Here is an 18,065-nt window from a genome sequence, read left to right as displayed (position 1 = left end):
AAATCTCGCGACGCTAACATGTAAGTCTGAGGGTGTAAAATCCCAAATTTATTTACTGTATTTTATTTTATTGTAATTAATTAATGTACGAGTTTACGTCATAAGCATGCTTAAAACCGACTTCTAAAAATCCTTTTATTAAACCGTTTTTACGGATTAGCAGTAACCAGACATCGAGAAGAAACGCAGCAACAGCTGCGCCTCTTCGAAGAGGCTGCCGCTGTTTCTGCTCTTCTTCTTCTTCCGGTTTTCTGTTGACTTCGTCTCTTTTGTTTTACTTTCTTATTTTCTTCTCTTTTCTTTGTACATAATAATTTTTTAATACGTTATTAATATTTATCACGTTTTATTTCCGACTTAGATCCCTTATAATCAATATTTGCGGGTTTTCGTCAATAAATCAAACCCGGATTTTAGAGACTCGATTCGTTCATATCAAGTTTCTGGAATTCGTCCTTTGTACATATTTTTACCGTTTATCAAGTTCTTTCAAATTCCTTTTCATCTTCATAATTAAACCTAATTCGTTTTAACTCGTTTTAATTCATCTTTAACCGTTTTAATCTGTGTTAATTCGTGTTCATCGCTTTTATGACATTCCATATGTATGTAATCTGCTAAATCACTTCTACTTGAGTCTAATATCAATAATCGGCCTTAAAATTACTAACGAACATTAACAACCCACGAGTATGACTTTCACAGTCAGAATCCAACTGGAGAACAGACGCAGAAAGTGCTGCGCCTCTTCCAGAGGACGCAGCAGATGCTGCGCCTGTTTTGAGTTGGCTTCTGCCTCTGAACTCTTCTCGTCTTGACGTAGGGTTTCTAATTAGGATTCTAATCGACTATTATTCTTATTATTACCATAGTTCGACATATTTTCCATATAATTCCTATTTTCCATATTATTTATTTCCTTTTTTTTATTTCCTTATTTTTTATTTCCTTTTATTTTATTTCCTTATTTTCCAGTTTTCCTTATTTTCCTTTTCCAAATTTCCTTATTTTCCAAATTTCCTTATTTTTCAAATTTCTTTATTTTTCCAATTTTCTAATTTTCCTTATTTCATTTATTCTTTTCTTTTATTTCTAAAACTCTTTTGGGCATGTTTATGACATAAATTCAAGTTTATCAGTTGTAATTTAATTTTTTATTTTGTATTTATTATTGTATGATTTATTTACTTGTTTTCACATGTAATTAATTTTAAACCCTAATTCGACATGAGTAAATGCTAATTACTTGTTCACCGACTTAGTTAATTCTCACATGCTAGGATTAATTTATTGGATATTGCATTGCATGCATATAGTCGGCAAAATATCAACTATAGATGATTTTCCCTAATCATTAGTAGAGGTCGCTATCGAGGCGGGCGGGATTAGGTGTTCGATCAAAAGAACTTCTTAATACGTACCCTCGCCCCTTACTCCAGATCTCTGTGAACATCCGTGTTCATTGGCATCCACGAGAGTCATTCTAGACGTAGAATGCTAAGGGTAACGAGTTCTTGGTGTCTATGTCATTACTTTGTGCCTTGACATGACACAAGGTATTCGAACGGTTTCCAATTTTACACAATAAGTTGGTGGCGACTCCTAAAATGCAAACGCTTGTTCCCAAGCGCCCCCGTGGGCCCCTCGTGTCCACAATTTTCTGCTTGCATTGTTTTGTTTAGCTAAATCTCTTGCTAGGATTTAGGGGATTCAATGAGTTGATGTTAATTGCTAATTAGGTTTGAAGATCTGTTGCTAAAATCTTGTCTATGCTGTTAATCACCGCATATAACTGTAGTTAGCTGCTTGAGTCGACGCATTTAGCTAATTTATTTGGTAAGCCTTGACCTAGACCGGAAGGTTGGAAGGGGTGAGGCATGCAGTGAACACTAGGATGCTTTACTGAGGGCGGAAGCTAAGCTAATAGTGTTTTAGGGTGAATTTAGACCGGAAGGAGATATTCGTTACCCCTTAGACCGATACAAGTGACCGATCTGTGACCTTAGCTGCAATTATCTGACATTCATTGGTGACCCGACAATCCTAGTTCTCTCTCTTTATTGTTAATCCCTTTATTTTTATCGCTCAATTTCTCTTACCACCTCTCTTAGTTTAGAAATCATACTCAAACCCCCGTTACTCTTAGACTAATTTAAAACAAATAAATCTCATTTTTGCCTCCCTGTGGAGATCGACCCTACTTACCGCTAGCTTTTGTTAGTAGTACTTCGCAATTTATTTTTGGTACTAAACGACGGTACCAAATTTTGGCGCCGTTGCCGGGGAGGCAATAGCCCTATCTGTTTTTGTTTTCGTTTATTTTTATTCGTCTCAGGGAATTTTTTATTCCTTGAGACAGTTCTCATTTATCTCTTTTAGTGTTGTGTATGCCCTGGTCGAACAGGTCGGAATTAGTCTCAGCTGATCCTGAGCCAGAAAGATTGTTTCGGCATAGACTCCGTCTGCAAAGAGAAATTCGAAAGGAAGACTTGGGTACTTTCGAACCCGAGCTACAACACTTCTTATTTGCAGAAGACCAATATTGTGAAGAAAACAATCTCATTTCTGTTAACAAACCAGTAAAGATGCCTAACATTGCAAGTCACTCAGAGCCCAAAGCATCCTCGATTCCAAAGGTTTTAATCTCGGAACTGAGGACGGTAACACTTTAGATATCCGTCCGTCTTACATAAATTTGGTGGAAAGAAACTTGTATCGAGGTGTGGCGGGTGAAGATCCACGAAATCATATGGAAGTCTTTACTGACTATTGCTCTTCTATTCCCGCCACTAAGGGAGTAACACAAGACAAGATAAAGGAAGTGCTTTTTCCTTTTTCTCTGACTGACTCAGCCCATGAGTGGCTGACTGATCTTGACCGGACAGCTATTGGTATCACCAACTGGGAGACTCTCGCACTTGCCTTCTACAAAAGATACATGCCTCCACAATGCACTAATCAGCAGAGGGGTAAGATTACTACTTTCAATCAGGCATCTGATGAGAATTTCTATGAAGCTTGGTGTCGGTTCAAGAAGTTGGTGAGGTCTCTTCCTCACCATGGTTTTGATCAGTGGTATTTGTGCAACCAGTTCTACAATGAGTTGTATGATGACCACAGAGCTATACTTGATGCCTTATCTAATGGGAGATTTCAAAAGAACATTGATGACGATAAAGGATGGGGCATTATTGAGGAGATGGCGACCCATTGTGCTGAATATAGGAACCCCAGGGATGGAATTCGGACTCTTCACTCGATCGATAACGCGGTCGTGGCTCAGCTGGAAGCCATGAATGCTCGTTTTGATAGATTAGAAATGCAAGCTGCTGGTGATCAACAGACGGTTCATCTATTGACTAGACAGGAAACTGTCACCTGTGAGAGATGTGGGAGCAATGACGGTCATACTACTATTGACTGTCTGACAGACAAAGAATAAGTCCTTGCCTTTCAGCAATATAGGCAAGGAGGAGGTTCTTATTACAATAATCAAGGGGCAGTCCATCCTTTGAGGTGGACAAGTCAGAATGTTCTCAATCCTACTCCACCGCAGCAGCAACAAGCTTATGTCCCTCCTCATAAAGCTCAACAAGGCTTTCAAAAGCCTCCTTCTTTCCCTCCGCCGCATCAAGGAGCTTCATCTTCTAGTGGGGTAAGTGAGTTGACAGAGTTAGAGACAATTATTTAAACATTGACAAAGCAATTGCAGATGAGTGACCAACAGAAGGAAGCTTCAATCAAGTCACTTAAAACTCAAGTTGCTCAATTGGCCGCAAGCCAATCTACAAGGAAACCGGGTCATCTGCCGTCCCAATCTGAGAAGAATCCACATGAGACGGTAAACTTGATTAATTTGCGAAGTGGTCGTTCTTATGAAGGACCAAAATTGTCGACTTTAGATGACATATTAGATCCGAGGGAAGCTACTATTGATGATAGAAAGGCGTATAATGCTGAAAATATGCCAAGCACGAAAGAAATACTCGATCGACTGATTTCTGGTGGTCGATCGAGTAGAAATGTTGAAGAAAGCACTCGATCGAATGGAAATGTTGCTCGATCGAGTGAATTGGATATTCAGGGAATCGATCGAGAGGTTAAAACCACTCGATCGAGTGGAAATTTTGAAGAGACTGTTTGATCGAGTGGAACTTTGCCTCAATCGAACACTATGCATATAGAGGAACTCGATCGAGAGACTGTTATTGCTCGATGGAGTGAAAGATCACCTGAAAGGACTCGATCGAGAGGTAAAAAGACTCGATCGAGTGAAAAAGAGCTTAAACACGCTGAGACGTTGGAAGAGAGGAACAAAGGGTTCGAGATTCCTATTACGGTGCCCTTTCCAAGGAGACTACAAAGCACCAAAGCTAATCAACAGTTTGGGAAATTTGCCGAGCTCCTGAAAAGCTTACATGTTACTGTTCCATTCGCCGAGTTGCTGACTCAGGTACCCTCTTACTTAAAGTTTATGAAAGAAATTTTGTCGCGTAAGAGGCATATAAATGATCATGAGACGGTAACTTTAACTGAGGTAGGGACTGCCCTAGTTCAAAATAAGTTGCCACCTAAACAGTCAAACCCGGGTAGTTTCTTGATTTCGTGTCATATAGGAACCCATTTGATTGACAATACGCTATGCGATCTTGGTGCTAGCGTGAGTGTCTTACCTTTGACTCTCGCTAAGAGACTTGGTTTGACCAAAGTTAATTGCACTAATATGATCGTTCAGATGGCCGACCGTAGTATATCACGTCCGTTAGGAGTCATAGAGGACATACCTGACAAAATCGGGAGATTCTTTATTCCCGTAGACTTCATAGTGCATGATATTCCCGAATACACTCACACCCCTATTATTTTAGAGAGACCATTTTTATTCACTGCTCGCGCAGTGATCGATGTCGGGGGTAAGACACTTACGTTTCAAGTAGGAGATGAAGAATTGATTTTCCATCAGTCTAAATCTCGTAGGGGTTCCATGCAAGCTCAACCTTGCACTGCCCTATCCTCTACTTACTCAGATATAGACACTCCAGCTGAGAATGTTCAATTTTGTGTTGCTATTGTAACCCTCCGCCTCAGACTGAGACCGAAAATGAGGAACATTCTTCTGTTTTCCTTACTGCAGGTACAGATGAAATAAATGTCGGAGTTGTCAACGGTCAAAGTGCGATTAAAGTCAATCAAAATGGAGATGCCAATGTCAAAGCTGATGGGAAAGAGAAAGGGAAGCAGAAAGTTCGTGCATACGTGGACGTCAACTACTCTCCCTCAACTGTTTCAAATTCAAGCTTATGGAGATCGAAGAGGATGGTCCGAGATGCTGAGGGGACCTCCTCCAGTCATAAGCCCTCCTTTGGGCTACTAAAATATTTTGGGAATTAAGCGGGGAATGCCCCGCTGTAACAAATTGTAAAACTTTAAATTTTCGTCGAATTTCTTTATTGCATTATTTTTTTAGAACTGTTAGACTTTAGACTATTTAGCTTAGCTAGAAAAGACTATAGACTGCGTATTGTGTGATTTGGTATTATCGGGATGTGTTTTCGCGTATTTTTTATGCAGTGTTGGGAGATAACGTCACATTGGGATGAATTATACGAGAAAAGAACTCGATCGAGTACTTTTTGTACTTGATCGAGAGGAATGCCCAGGAGAAAGGTTTGATCGAGAGGTTTCAGCTGCTCGATCGAAATAGCAAAATTGAGGAGTTCTCGATCGAGTGGAATTCTGTTCGATCGAGCAGAATGAAGGTCAGAATTCTCGATCAAGTGATTTTAAATCACTCGATCGAGTGAAATTGTTTATAACACGCAGGAAGTTACCCTTTTAACTTCTATTTTTCATTGTTTTCATTCTTTCTTCATTTGCTCTTCCTCTTTAGCGATAATTACCCCAAATCCTCCATAAATCTTGCCCCAATATTAAATCCAACACCCACATTATAATCTTTGTGCATATTTCGACCAAAGCCCTCTACTTTCCCCCTCCAAATTTGTTCTTGTTGCGGTTTATTTTGAGATTTAGGGTTTGCGATTTTTGATTGGAAATCCGTCTTTTGCTGCTTTATTGTGTCGATTTTCTTGCTTAATTACTGTGGGTGATCATCAAGTGAGTTTCCCCTTTGCTCTTTTGTTAATTTCTTGATTGTTTCGAATTTATTTGAGTAATAAGGGAATAGGGTTTGCAAATTAGCTCGAAAAACCCGACTGAAATTGGGGTTTTACGTTTAATTTGTTTAATTAATTGTTAATCCCCTTTACTTACTTGATTAGGATGGAAAGTAGTTCACTGCCTTCGACTAGCTCGACCATTGTTCCATCGTCGACTGAGACGGTGGTCCCTGCTACAACCACCGTCGTTCCGACTGTTAGTACCGTTGTTACTACCCCTGTTTTAGCTGCTCTTGTTACTAGTACTACTGCTGTTGTCACTAGCTCCGCCTCTGTCATGGATAGCTCTGTTTCTGCCTCCGTCTCAGCTAGCTCTGCTGCTAGCTTTGCCTCTGCTTCTACTAGTACAACTGTACCTTCTACGTCTAATACGGTGACCACCCCTGCTGCGTGGTCACCAGCTGCTTACCAAGCGGCCTTAGTACGTCGTTCCGTCAGAGGACGGGCTTTTTCTTCACGTACTAGAGGCCAGGGTCGCGGACGCGCCACCCCTGCTGCTGGCCCCGTCATTATCCGAATTGACGACTCACTTGACCCGCTCCCTGACTACCCTTAGGTAATTTTTGTTAATGCTTTACATCGTCAACATTTCTTTGCCTTATAGAGCTATGATTTTATGTCTACTAAATTTTTGTGTCGTAAGTCACTTGATAAGTTAGGTATTTACGAGCCCGTACTTGAGATTTTGAGAGGGACGGGGATGACGGGACTGATTACCATGAGTGCCTTGACCTTCAAGGAGCTGACCCTCGAGTTTTTCAGCTCCTTCACCTTCTCTTCTGGCGCCTACGCCACTGACCGGACCTGTGCTTCTGTTTCTTTCCGGTTATTTAACAGGACTTTTTCTTGGACCTTAGAGGAGTTTGGTACTAGGTTAGGTCTTTCTTTTACGGGTGACACTGCCCCTCCTAGGAAGGTCATCCGCATGTTGTGGAGGACCTTGGCACAGACATGTTACGAGGAGCGCAAGCTCGCGCATGTCCACCTTCCCCCGGACCTTTACTTCTTCCGTCTCATTGGTGGGACTATATTTTGCCGTAAAGAACCTAACAATGTGAACAACATTGAGCTGTCTATTCTTGGTGGGTACCTGAACATTGACAGTGAGGGACCCTTTGTGCTTAACATTGCTTACTTGACTGCCCAGTACTTTCACACGGTGGGGCAGAAGACTACGGGCACCATTGTTTGCGGTGGCATAGCCACTTTTCTTAACCGTTCTATCTTCCCTGCCTTTCCTCGTGACCTACAGCACTTAGACACTGATAGGTACCTTGACCTGGCAGCTATGCTGTCTATGACTTGGCTTACTTCTGACCATCAGACATGGAAGATTTGCGGTTCCATGTCTGTACCCTTACCTTGCACCACCCTGCCCCGTCTCATTCCCATGCCCACTGTTAAGGGCAAGTTACCTCCACCACTACCCATGTACCACCTCCCACTTGGTCCACCTCTTACCATGTCCGCTTCTAAGAAGCATAAGAGACCTGAGACCGGAGAGGGATCCACACCTTCTACGGGTGGCCAGACTTCCATGGCCATTCCTACCATGATCCCTACTCCTACTCCTGCGCCCGACCAGACACAGCCGGTTTACCAGGCTAATTTTGTTCCTCCTCTACCCTTTGAGGCATCCGCGGTCCTTGACCAAGGACGTCGTGACAGTTTGTTGCTTGAGCTTCTTAGCAGGCAGGCTCCTATGGAGTGGGACATAGCTCTTACTTTGTTCCCTCTATACGAGTATCACATGATGCGACGACGTCTCGTTCCTGAGGGTTGGCCACACCCGTCTTTCTACCGGTACCCAGCTAAGGGGTACCTAGAGCCAGCCAGCGACGAGGAGTAGGACACAGCTGAGGCGGCAGCGAGGACTCAGGCTGAGGAGGCGGGGAGGATAGAGTAAAAGGTGGACCCAGACTTCACGGTGGAGGACGTGGAGGACGAGGCTGATGAGTAGCTACTGGTCTACTCACTTCCCCAGTTTTCAGGCTGGTTTGGGGAAGTTCGTGTTTTGTATGTACATTCTTGCTCTTTTATCTCTTTTGTCTCCCTTTTATTTATTGTTTTTCATGCATTTATTGGTTGTATTTTCCCTTTCCCCTGTATATATCTGTTGGTGTATGCTGGAGGACAATGAGGGCGTTGTCCGTTTTGGTTTGAGGAGGGTAATGCATCCTTTGAGTCTGCATTTGCATTTGTTTTTGCATTCACGTTTCTATTTTCTGCTTGCATTGTTTTCATTTATTTCAAAAAATCATAAAAATCCAAAAAATTAGAAAATTTCAAAAAAAATAAGCAAATATTCACGTTTCATTTTGCATATAGTTTGAGTCGGAACGGGTTGATTTCCGTGATGATATTGCACTGTAACTTGTCATTTTTATTTTGAGCTTTGCACTTTATTCACAGTTATTAGCCGAGTCTTACGCTTATCTACGAGTTTTTGTTCAAATTTAGCTGACTGTGTAGACTTGACCTAATAAATTGGCAACCTACTCTATAATTTCTAAGATTTAGAGCCATATAACTGGTGACATTCATGACCAGTTTACATAGGAATTGGGAGTAGTACTCCTTGCATAGCATGTTTATCATTTTTGCACATTCATGAAATTCGATTTCTTGTCAATTGCATACATTCGGGTTTGTGATCGGTGTCACATGCAGGGAGGTGCTTGCAAATTTTCCCTTCTTTCATTTTTCACCCATTTAGCCCCACTTTAACCAAATATAGCCTTTTTTACCCATTAGCTACACCCAAAACTAAGCCTGCTCAGTCAAGCTAGTTTACTGTGATTATTGTGGTATGTTTATCCTTGTGCGAGTTTGGCCGTTTTATTGTTTGGAGTTGGTGGAAAAATGAGAAGGAATCAAAAAAGAGAAAAAAAAAAAGAATGAGATGTGTGGAAAGGAAAAAAAAAAGGAAAAAAGTTGAAAAAATAGAAATCAGACGTGAGAAGGAAGAAAAGAATTTGAAAAAGTTAAGCTGTTTGAAAAATAGGACCGTATTAAAAAAGGGAAGTTTGTAACGGTCTACTCCTCTACTCTTATTCATACATTTTTGAGGAGATAATGTATTTGGTTAGTGAGATATGTGCCGTGAAGGGCACTTGTGCTTTATTTTCAGTCAGTTGAGATTCGGATAGTCTTATATGGTCTTGTTTAAGAGCTAGCTTGACGCTTTACCTTCACATTCCCATAATTTATTTTGCCTTTTCTCACCTGAATCTCACTTTCCCATAATATTTGTAAGCCCTCGGCTGTGACGGACATTGTTGGTTGGAGTGTATGCATAGTACTTGAATCGTCTATCATTTTTGTTGCATGCATGTTATATAGGTCGCAATTTAGGAGAGTGATTGTTTCTCCTTCTCTCTTATACATATATAATTCACCCTTTGCTTCATGAGAGAAGAGTGACCACATGAGAGTCCGATTTTGTTGGTCTTGCAAGGTCGATAGGTCAGCTTTATTTATGGACATCTTATAACTCGTTTGCGTATTGACTGTTGTAGCTATGACTGTTGATTTTTGTTTGCATTAAATTGGTTCAAGTAGATAAGTTATAGCTAGCTCTGAGTTTTCATTTCCGTTTCATTAGTTTGCATTTAGTTTACTCGAGGACGAGTAAAGGTTCGGTTTGGGGAGATTTGATATGTGCATTTTATATAGCCTTTTTAGTCTTATATTGCACGTATTTCTATGCATTTATGTACTGTTATGTATTGCAATATGCCCCGAATTGGCTACTTTGGTTTGTTTTGTCAAAATTGCAGGAATGAACCTGAAAGTGGTGAAACCGTACTCTATTCGTCCTATTTAGCATGCATAATGAGAAGCCGGAGATGGTAGAGCGAGAGGCATGCCTTGGAGTGCGTGAAGGATGGTCAAGGAAGCGGTCAAAGATGAATTATAAGCTGACTTTGAAGAAAAGCACTCGATCGAAGGGTTCTAGTGTTCGATCGAGTGGTTTAGAGGACACGAGAGGTCGATTGAGTACTTTTGTTTCCTCAATCGAAATGCTGATTACTGGAAGTCCTCGATCGAGAGCTTTATTTGCTCGATTGAGAGCAAAAGCTAGAGAATACCTCGATCGAGTGGTTTGAGTTCACTCGATCGAGAGGTTTTAGTCTTAGGCGGGCTTAAGTAACCCGTGTTGGATTTATTTCGTTAAACCTTTGTTTTTCTTATTTAAGCATTAGTTAATTAGATCATTAGGACGCTTTTTTCATCTCTAAAACACTCTAATCTCTCTTTCATACTCTTGGCTGTTAAACTCTCCCTTTAATCTCTTGCTTGGATATTGGATTGATCTTTACGCCGGATTGCTTGAGATTGTAATCATTCTCTCCTTAATCTTAATCTTATTACTTATTGGCTTTAAATCTTGTTTTCTCTCTTAATTAATTCTGCCCTAATTTAGTTTATGCTTAATCATTGTTATTTCATAATGTCTTCCATTAGTATGCTTTATATTATTATTGTTGACACCATTAGTAGTATGAGTAGCTAATCCCTTTAATGTCGGGATTAGAGAATCCATGGTAGGATTGTGACGATGTAGCGAATAGACTAGACGATTTATTTGTGAGAATCTGTCCCATGGCAATTTAACTATAATATCTACTTAGTTGAGTGCACGCTTCTAAGTTATCTTTAATCCAGTTAATGTTACTCCTAGATCGGAAGATTGGATTAAATAGACCTGCTATGAACAGTAGACTACCCTAATGAGGACGGAAGTTAAGTTAGTGGAAATCTAGGATAGAAAGTGGACCGGAAGGACCTTTCTTGTATCCCTCTCACAGTAGATTGTCTAGGCTATTTGCAGCTGAGTCGATAGACTACCATGGTGAACCGAAATCCTAGCATGCTTTCTCTTATTTGATCATCTTTATTATATTTTCTATCTTTATTGCTCTTGTTTAATCTCTCTTTCCCTTAATCCTTTATTAGTTTAGAAACCAAAAATTAAAACCTCCACTTGTGACCTAATAGACGGACCTTTAGCAGATATCTTGCCTCCCTGTGGATACGATACCGACTTCCCTATCTATATTAGTTAGAGACCAGTTGGTTATTTTTGGTAGGTATACGATTAGCCTGTCACAAATCCTTCAAGAAAGCGTGCAAGAGATCTGCTTGAAAAGGATAGTCTGAGGCCTTGCCAAATGATAAAGGGTCAAATACTTTATTCATGATATGGTCTAATGAGTCTATAATTATTCTCCTAAACTAGGATGGCCAAATCTGGTGGTTTGCTCTGGAGTTTTTAGAGCATGGTATCAGTGTATAAAGCACTAGGATTTAAGCATAATAAGCCAAAGGTAAAGGGCATAGCTGATACCGTCATTTGATATCAAAAATAATATTTATAACCTAAATACTATTGGCAGTCAGGGTCGATCCGCAGGGAGGTAGGGAGATTAAAGTTGCTTTCATTTTTAGTCTAATGGTAACTGTGTGGGGGGGGGGGGGGGGGTTGATATGGATTAATTCTAAAGCTAATAACATAAACTAAATAAACAAATAATAGTAGCAAAAGATGTAAACAATGATAAAAAGAATGCTAAAACGGTCGGTTCACTGTAGCTACGACGATGGGTTCCTAAGTAAGTCCGAATAATCACGATAGGCGGGAAAATATGAAGTCCTCTCGGTCCATTCTTAACTAGTAGCGCCTCTCAGCCTATGCCACTGGTCCCTAGGTCTCACTAATACTAGCTCTTGCCCTGAAAAGTGATTCCTAATGCATAAACTTTATCTATCTTTCGATCTTGGTAAGATTTAGTCGTTTAAATTTAGTCCATTTCCCTCCCCTATCTCTCGATCTATGGGTCGGTCAATTCCTAAGTATTTAACAAGTCTCCTCTCGGTCTCGTTGTCAAATATTGCAATTAAAACATTGAAACGGTGCTATTCTATCGTGCGTCGGTCGATCGACCAGCTAAGCTAGTCGATCGACCAACATGTCCAGTCGATCGACTGATTAATCCAGTCGATCGACCATGGTCCTTCATCAGGTCACCTATTTTACGTCGTCCTCGCTACAGATCCCCTCGCATCTTAGCACGGGAATATTTAGCTACGCATGATAGAATTGATAACAACAACTAAATTAACAATTAACGAAAACGAATACATAATTGCATAAAACGAAATATTGATGGCTTTGGGAACTAATCTAATCAATTCTAAACTACTGAAACGAATTAAAGTAACGAATTAAAACTGAAATAAAAGAACAATTACCGAAACAAGAGGCAAAAAGAAGAATTGTAATTGAATGCAAAGAACGAACTTTTATTGAGAAATTTAAAGTAATTGCAAAACTAAACTATGGCGAATACCTAATCTTGGTATTCCCCGAGATTCCGTCCTCCTCCTCTACTGATTACAGGAGTCATCCTTAAATAGAGTAATCACACAACTCTTATTCCTAAACCTAAAATACAATGGGCTTTCTAATTCTCGTTCTTAATTTGCGTCAGATTCGAAGCTTGGTTGATCGACCACTGAGTCTAGTCGATCGACCAAGGTACCTGGCACATTAGCTTCTGGAATTCGCGCTCTGGTCGATCGACCAGAGGTGTTGTACAGTAATGCATTCTGACGAATTCAGCAGCGCGCAACGATCTTAAAACAGCTGCCATTTCTTCGTTACTTTGTCAAATCAGGCGTTCTACGCAGCGTTGGAAAGCTAAAAGGATAAGCTTTCACCTACAATCGAAATCACTCGATTATTAGATATAGAACTCGAGATATAGCCATCTGAATAAGGCTGCAATGTTGAGAAGCATTCTGACGGTCTATAGACCTTGTAGGTCAGTCTATAGACCACTGTAGCTGGCAATCCGCTCCTAAAACTCTCGCAAATATGTCTTTCAGGCCTTGAAATGTGCACTAAGTTCATCTCTCGAGTCACTACTCCATGTCAAATGCAATGCTAACTACTTGGGGGATGGATTTGGCTCTTTTCCCGCTGGATTCTTCACATTTCTGCAATATTATATAAAAACACGAAAGTAGACGAAAATAGGGAAAATAGTAGCATAAACTACATATTTGAGCTCTGAAATGCGTGTAAAATAAGGTGTAAAATATCATATAAATGACACGCATCAATAGCCTAAGAAGTTTTCAGGGTCCAAAGGTTTCCTTTTGAATTAAAACCTTCGAATGTTGAGGGGTATTTGTTAGCGCATAATTTAGTTAAAGTACTAAATTTATTATTTTAAGGGTATGTGGGCCTCATAACTAAGGAATAAAGTTATTGGGCCTAAGTTAAGTCAATCCAAGACAAACGGAGTCCAAGAAGACCAAGAAGTCTAAAAGGAGTAACGTTGGGCTAAGGAGCATGATAAAGCGCTCATATAAAACCTCAAGAAGACTCGACGGTTTACTAACCGCCTCCCATTAAAGAGTAGTTTCCAAAAAACAGGCCGATGCCTATATAAGGAGGCATTTCATTCAAGCAAACAACAACTTAAACAACAACAACTACAACTTAGTCTATCTTTACATTAGTCACTTAGGCGTAGCGTATATTAGTAGTAGAAGTAGAAGTAGCACGGAGAGCCCATCCGATCATGGAGGTAATCAACCATCTATCCCTTAGTCTGTAATTTAGTATCCACAAGTACTCTTGTGAAGACTCTAGTTAATGTTGTGTTATTGGAATCTTCTTGATATATAAGTATCGCTGGGAATTCTTGTGTTTAAGTTTTGGAATTATATCATTCATTGTTGAGGGACAAATTATTATAAGTAATTAACGATGTTTATTAAATGCATCTACAGCCGTAGCTCGAACCCTTACATTTAAGGATAGATCACAAAGTGTAGGAGGGTAATTACGACCTCCAAATATCTTAAGGTACTAATATTGTTTTCACACAAACAAACGAACGTTGTAATATGTTGACAAATGATTACACCAATATTTAAAAATATTCAAGTAAGCTAGTTGATATTTATGAAATCGATGTTTATAAAACTAGTACATAGTAGTATTTAAAATGAATAGTATTATAGTTAGTTGAGAAATATTTTTACCCGATATAAAATTTTCGGGTTACCCGGTTAACTTACCCTTTCTACTTTTACGGGTATGCATTTTTAATTATGGGGAAATAACACATGCATGCATATGAGATATAGGAAGAACCTGTATGTAACATTAAAAAAAAGCCTCTAAAACATCTAGAAATAACTCATTTTTTCACATGCAAATTGAATCAACTAAATGCATCATTAAAATGAAATTACTCAACTACTAGGGAAGGAGTATAAACCTTTGATAATGTGCCACTAATATAAAATACTTGAGCTACTCACATTGAATCAACGCAAAAACATTATTAACAATCTTCAATATTTTCTGAAATTTTTCATCAAACACAACTAACCACATGGCATTCAATGGTCCGTACCAATGCTTCCATGAAAAATGTGAAAATGAAACTGTTATATTTGATTCAAAATCGGATCTTAAAAAACACGGTAAAAGTGTTCATCCGAATTATAACATCCAATGTAGCATTTATGGTTTGAGGTTTCATTATACCGTGACCTACTACGATCATAGTCATGGTGATGGAGGACCACCCGTGCCACGTCTCAACCGCCGTTAAACTCAAACGTACTCTGTTGGCAGCTTTTCAATTTGGTTGCATTAAGTAACTGTTGAGATATTTACAAGAGAGTTAATAAGGTTTTAGGTGTCGGCATATCGTTTAATCATGATAACTAGTTCTTGTTTTTATAAAAGTGTTATGTATTACATAGTTTTATAATATATTGTGGTAAGGAGTATGGTTTACTTGAAAGACACTTAATTTTATATTTTCTCATCTTTGTTTTGGAGCCATAATTAGTTATATTACCCGTAAAATTTACGGAGTTAGATATGTTGTCACGTTAGTGGTGTTATGTAAAGCCGATCGCATTAGGCTATGAGGAAAAAATTCTCTCGTAAGAAAAAAAGAAGAATTATTAATCAATACATATATTGTCATACTATATAGTCAAAGTATATTTATGTTATATTTATGACCACAATATATTAAAATTTTGCCACGTATTATTGGTATTTTTTCATGAATATTATTATGTCTATTAATATTTTACCACGAATATTGTTATTGTTGTTGTCTTCGATTTTTTTATTCTATTTTATTATACTTCCTTTGTCTCGGTCTTTTTTTTGCTTTTACTGTTCTTTTATTAAAAACAGTTGAGTTATGTAATTAATTCAGCTTGAAAAAAGGTTTTTTTTAATATAGAAATTTCTATATTTTTATTTGTGAACAACAATTTAAGGTAGATTGAATGATTAATATTATTTTGAAATAATAATTTTGAAATAATATGGTGAGAACTATATACTTTAAAGAAAATAAGCGATGATTTTATCCGTAAAATTTAATATTTGTTTTGAGGTTTCATGTTTGTTACAACATTTTTCTTATTTTTTTTTTGAAAAAAAATATATTCATGATGATGTGGGATTTTTATTTAAGAAAATGATTTATAACTGACAAACACTAATACAAATAGGCTTTTTTATCTTTTTTTGTGGGTTACTAATTCAATTATCATTCAATGTATATATATATTTTTTAGAGTAAGAATTATCCATCAATGTTTTACTATCACTAATCAATTCAAATCGAATAATTTATAATCAATCAATTACTAAATACAAATAAATGGTAAAAGTGCCACGTGAAATAAAATTTAATGCTTTAAATAATCTTTTAGGTATATTGTATAGATTAAATAAAAATTAAAATAATGTGACGTGATTTGTATTTGTCTTATATAACTTATTCTAACAAAAAAAACTTAAAATGTAAAATGTACTCTCATATTTAATTGTTGTTTAATTTGCATTAAGAATAAAAAAAAAGAAATTTTAATGTTTGTACATTAACTTGTTTATACATTAACTTGTATTTAATGCGACTAATTTCTTAAATGTTTTTTTATAAAATGAAAATGTGACTTTTTAAAACTCTCATAAAAAGAAAATGATGCAATGTGGTTAATCGACTTACTTTTTTTATTATATTTATATATTTTTTCGTCTTTTAAGTCAACTAAAATCGAACTATAATTACTCGCAATTATTGTATATCATAATTTATTACCTTCCGTAAATTACCTAATGTTTCAGTTTGGGCCAAGCTTTATGATAGATAACTATAATTAGTAGCAACTGTTGTATGTATATCATAATTTACCTTACAAAAATTTATTAACACCTAATTTATCAGTTAATATAGGTAATGAAGTATGAGTTTGAAATGAGCCAAACCTATATCAAGTGCTTGATTGACAAAAGTAAAAGTTTCAAACCGTTACTATAATTCATTATCGTATGTATATCGTAATTTACCTTACAAATATTTACTAACACCTAATTCATCACTTCTAAAAACGAATGTGTAATTTACACATTTATAAAACCGACTCCACTACCGGGTAACAAGAAGATATAGGTAGTCAACCATGCAAATTAAGTAATGGTGTGCTCTCATGTGTGAAGTTAACTAGACTACTACAATATGGGTATAATTGTATCATGTGATATGTGATGTTGATGTACAATTGAATATAAGTTTGTTTTTGATGATATTAGCATGCAAATTAATGGGTAATTGGTATTATGATAGTTAATTATTTTTATTTGAAATGTTACACCCTCAGTTTCCGGGCCGAGTGGAGCAAGTGCGTCAGTTGCCTTTTCTCGAACAGTGCACCGGCGAGGAGCTACAACTGTGGCGGTGGAGGACGTTCCGGGCCGAGTGGAGTGATTTTTGCGTCAGTTTCTTTTCGGTGTGGAAATATGGGTCATAGAAGGCGGATTATAAAGTTAATTTGTACAATCAAGGAGGAGGATATGGCAATGGAAATCAAAGTTGGGTTTACCGTACCCCTATTTCAGGCTATGGGAATAATCAGAAGTCAGGAGGTTGGAGCACTGAGAGGAATTTCAACAACTATTCTAATCAGAATCGATTCAACAACAACTAAGGTAATGGAAGTAGAACTTTTCAAAAGATAATGAACAGTGAAAATCAACAAAATGGGTCAGCATCAGCTAGTCAGGGAAGAGCTAAGAGTAGTGGAAAGTTATTTATGATGGGAAAAGAAGCTGCAGAGGAGGATGCTCATGTTGTCATGGGTACTTTTCTTATTAATTCTGAGCCTACCTTTGTTTTATTTGATTCGGGGGCTACCCACGCTTTTATTTGAATTGAGCATGCTAGAGCAATAAAATTAAAAGTATTGGATGTGATAGAAGACTTTATTGATATACCTTCGGGGGATTCTATACATTGTAATCGTCTTTATAGAGATGTGGCTGTCAAGATTAGGGAAGTTGTCTTTCTTACCAACTTAATTGAGTTTCCCTTGGGAGGATTTGAGGTGATCTTAGGGATGAATTGGTTGGGTAAATATAAAGCATTTATTGACTATCATCAAAAGAAGGTCACCTTGAGTGGACCGGAGGGAGTAAAAGTGTCTTATAAGGGATTTGTAGTTAAACCTAAAATAAAAATTATCTCAACAATTGCCTTAAAATCTTACTTGAGGAAGAGAGTAACATTGTTCTTATGCCATATCATAGATATGAGGGAAGAGGCGCAAGGGGCGGCCTGTATAGATGTGGTAATACTTTCAGGATGTGTTTCCAGAGGAGATTCCGAGGTTACCACCTAAAAGGGATATTGATTTTGGCATTGACTTGAAACCGGGGTTAAAACCTATTTCTAAGGCACCTTATAGGATGGGACCTAAGGAGTTGGAGGAGCTTAAGAAGCAGCTATAGGAGTTATTGGATAAAGGCTATGTGAGGCCAAGTGTGTCACCTTGGAG

General features: G+C 38.0%; 1 non-coding gene across 1 annotated transcript; it reads right to left on the bottom strand.

Moving 5' to 3' along the window:
• Positions 1-2,960: 2,960 nt before the first annotated feature.
• LOC141616097 (small nucleolar RNA R71) lies at positions 2,961-3,066 on the bottom strand. Its single transcript, XR_012530470.1, has one exon. It is a non-coding gene; the product is annotated as a small nucleolar RNA R71 (small nucleolar RNA).
• Between the last annotated feature and the right edge of the window lie 14,999 nt (positions 3,067-18,065).

Source organism: Silene latifolia, chromosome 11 (genome assembly GCF_048544455.1).
Source record: "Silene latifolia isolate original U9 population chromosome 11, ASM4854445v1, whole genome shotgun sequence".
In the NCBI taxonomy this organism is placed as follows: Eukaryota; Viridiplantae; Streptophyta; class Magnoliopsida; order Caryophyllales; family Caryophyllaceae; genus Silene; species Silene latifolia.
Note: the sequence above shows the minus strand (reverse complement) of the source record. Positions and strands in the feature narration are given on the sequence as shown.